The 3,343-nt window shown below is 45.6% G+C and overlaps 1 non-coding gene across 1 annotated transcript; it reads right to left on the reverse strand.

Moving 5' to 3' along the window:
- Window positions 1–1,106: 1,106 nt before the first annotated feature.
- LOC116272199 lies at window positions 1,107–1,213 on the reverse strand. The gene has a single exon (XR_004180925.1). It is a non-coding gene; the product is annotated as a U6 spliceosomal RNA (small nuclear RNA).
- Window positions 1,214–3,343: the final 2,130 nt, after the last annotated feature.

Genomic DNA, 3,343 nt, shown 5'->3' on the forward strand with positions numbered 1-3,343 from the left:
GGAAAGCCAGCAGTCACAGGCCTCACACAGCTCCCACAGAATCCAAAGGGCTGGTCTCACTCCCACTGTACCCCCACCCAACAGCACTGAGTCTGTTTCCAGGCAGTGAGTAAGCAGGGCTGAGATCTTGCCCCAGGCTACCCACCTCCCAGCTGTGAAAGCAAGTATGGCTTTCCTTCTTACCCCGCCTGTGGAGTCTGCACACCAGATTCATGCCCCACCCCCTAACAAGTTCTGGCCAGAAGACTTCTCCATCAGTCCATCAGTTCGAACTGTCTTTTTTGTTTGTTTGTTTGTTTTTGAGATGGAGTTTTGCTCTGTCGCCCAGGCTAGAGTGCAGTGGCACGATCTCAGCTCACTGCAGCCTCTGCCTCCTGGGTTCAAGTAATTCTCCTGCCTCAACCTTCCGAGAAGCTGGGATTACAGGCACGCACCACTACACCTGGCTAATTTTTGTATTTTTAGTAGAGACGAAGTTTCACCATCTTGGCCAGGCTGGTCTCGAACTCTTGACGTCCGGTAATCCACCCTCCTCACCCTCTCAAAGTGCTAGGATTACAGGCTTGAGCCACTGTGCCCGGCCTCAGTTCAAATTGTTACAAAGTTCGGCTGGAGATTTCTTTCTCCCTGTGACCTTTTCCAAGTGCCTCTGGCCACCCTACCAAAGGACCCCTGTAAGGCCAGGCAGAAATGGTTTGCTAGGGGACCCAGTGAGCTCACAGGGCTTTTCCCACTCTTTCCTCTACTCCTGTATTTCGCACGGTATCTAAATTGACTCAGCTCCAGGTAAGGTCAGAATCTTCTCCCGTAACCTAGGCCTTCAGTTTCCCCAGTGGGGGTGTGTGTTCGGGGGCAGAAGAGCTCCCTTTCCCACTTCCACAGTTTGGGCACTCACAGTGTTTGGTGTGTCTCCTGGGTCCTGCAGGAGCAGTCCGCTTTCTTCAGAGAGTCTGTGGGTCCTCTTGGGTTTCCTGATTTATTCCTGCAGTCGTTCCGGAGCAAAATTTCATGATGCGAGCGTCCACATGTTGCTCTGTTCGTCCAAGTTGGAGCTGCAATCTAGTCCTGCCTCCCATCTGCCGTGATCCACCTTCTTCTTCTTCTTTTTTTATATGGAACACTTCACGGATTTGTGCATTATCCTTGTGCAGGGACCATGCTAATCTTTTCTGCATCATTCCAATTCCAGTACATGTGCTGCTGAAGCGAGCACACATGCTTAGGTTCTGATGGCCTTGTAGAGGCAGGAGACAGAGCCTTCGGCCTAAGTAAGGCAGGGGGTTGGAACTGAAACACCTGTAGGAAGTTGGGAGTTTCAAAGGACTACACCTTCAATAAGGTTGAACTAGACAAAAATTCATTCGCTAGCATAGGAAGACAACCTGGGCTCTAAGAAGGTAGAAAACAGGTCTCCCTCTGAAGCCTGCTTTCACATGGGTTTGGGATTCAAAATGTATAACTCCTACAATGTCCAGGAACCCTCTACACCAAACAATAAGTATAAAGTGTATACTCACTTAAGAGTATAACTATTGTTATTCCTACCTAGCAGAAGCAACATAAAACAACTCTAGAGAGACATATCCCTCACAAGATCCCCACAAGTAAAGCTGCACTGAACACAATTTAAAATAAAAAATTATAAAACACATGAAAAAACACCACACCATAATCAAATGTCTGAAGACACAACACATAGACCCTGAAACACGCAGACTCGTCTAATACACACTATAAAATATGCTTAAAATGATTAAAGATATAATTGAAAATGTAAGAAAAGAACAAGACATTATTTTGTTTTTACAGATTTGAGGATACAAATGCAGCTTTGTTACATGGATATATTGTGTAGTGGTGAAGTTTGGGCTTTAAAGTGTAACCATCACTCAAATCATATACATAGAACCCATTAGGTAATTTTTTTTTTTTTTTTTTTTTTGAGACGAAGTCTTGCTCTGTCGTCCAGGCTGGAGTGCAGTGGCGCGATCTCCACTCACTGCAAGCTCCGCTGCCTCCTGGGTTCACGCCATTCTCCTGCCTCAGTCTCCCGAGAAGCTGGGACTACAGGCGCCTGCCACCACGCCCGGCCAATTTTTTTGTATTTTTAGTAGAGACGGGGTTTCACCGTGTCAGCCAGGATGGTCCCGATCTCCCGACCTCGTGATCCGCCCGCCTCGGCCTCCCAAAGTGCTGGGATTACAGGCGTGAGCCACCACGCCTGGCCGAGGTAATTTTTTTTTTTTTTTTTTTTTTTTGCGACAGAGTTTCGCTCTTGGTGCCCAGGCTGGAGTGCAGTGGTGCAATCTTGGCTCACTGCAATCTCTGCCTCTGGGGTTCAAGCGATTCTTCTGTCTCATCCTCACAAGTAGCTGGGATTACAGGCGCGTGCCACCAAGCCCAGCTAATTTTTTGCATTTTTAGTAGAGACGGGATTTCATCATGTTGGCCAGGCTGATCTCAAACTGCTGACCTCAGGTGATCCACCCGCCTCAGCCTCCCAAAGTGCTGGGATTACAGGTGTGAGCCGCTGAGCCTGACCCATTAGGTAATTTTTTATCCCTTACACCTCTTGCACCTCCCACCTTTCTGGGTCTACAATGTCTATTATTCCACTCCAGTACACTATTTTTAAAAGGCCAGGTAGTATTGAAAAAGAATTCTAGACATGAAAAAAAGTTTTAAATTTAAAAACTCAATAGACATGTTAAACCACAGATTGGGCACAAAGAGAAAAGTGGTAACTAGAAAAATGGATATATAGAATGCAACACAGAGAGATAAAGAAATAAAAAATATGAAAAGAGGTAAAGAGACATGCAGGACAAATTTTGAAAGTAATATTCAAAGAAGTAATGATTGAGGGTATTCTAGAACTGATTGTTTAAAAATGTGAATTCTCGGGCTGGACACGGTGGCTCATGCCTGTAATCCCAGCACTTTGGGAGGCCAAGGCAGGTGGATCACCAGGTCAGCAGTTCAAGACCAGCCTGACCAAGATGGTGAAACCCCATCTCTACTAAAAATACAAAAACATTAGCCAGGCGTGGTGGCAGCCACCTGTAATCCCAGCTACTCGGGAGGCTGAGGCAGGAGAATTGCTTGAACCCGGGCGGCAGAGGTTGCAGCAAGCTGAGATCGTGCCACTGCACTCCAGGCTGGGTGACAGACTGAGACTCCATCTAAAATAAAATAAAATAAAATAAAATAAAATAAAATAAAATAAAATAAAAAGAAATGTGAATTCTCAAATTCAGAAACTGTGAGTCCTGAGCAAGATAAATACAATAAATTCACATTTAGACCATTTTATTGAATCTTTAGAACATCAAAACAAATGATC

The sequence above is a fragment of the Papio anubis genome, chromosome X, assembly GCF_008728515.1.
Source record: "Papio anubis isolate 15944 chromosome X, Panubis1.0, whole genome shotgun sequence".
NCBI lineage: Eukaryota > Metazoa > Chordata > Mammalia > Primates > Cercopithecidae > Papio > Papio anubis.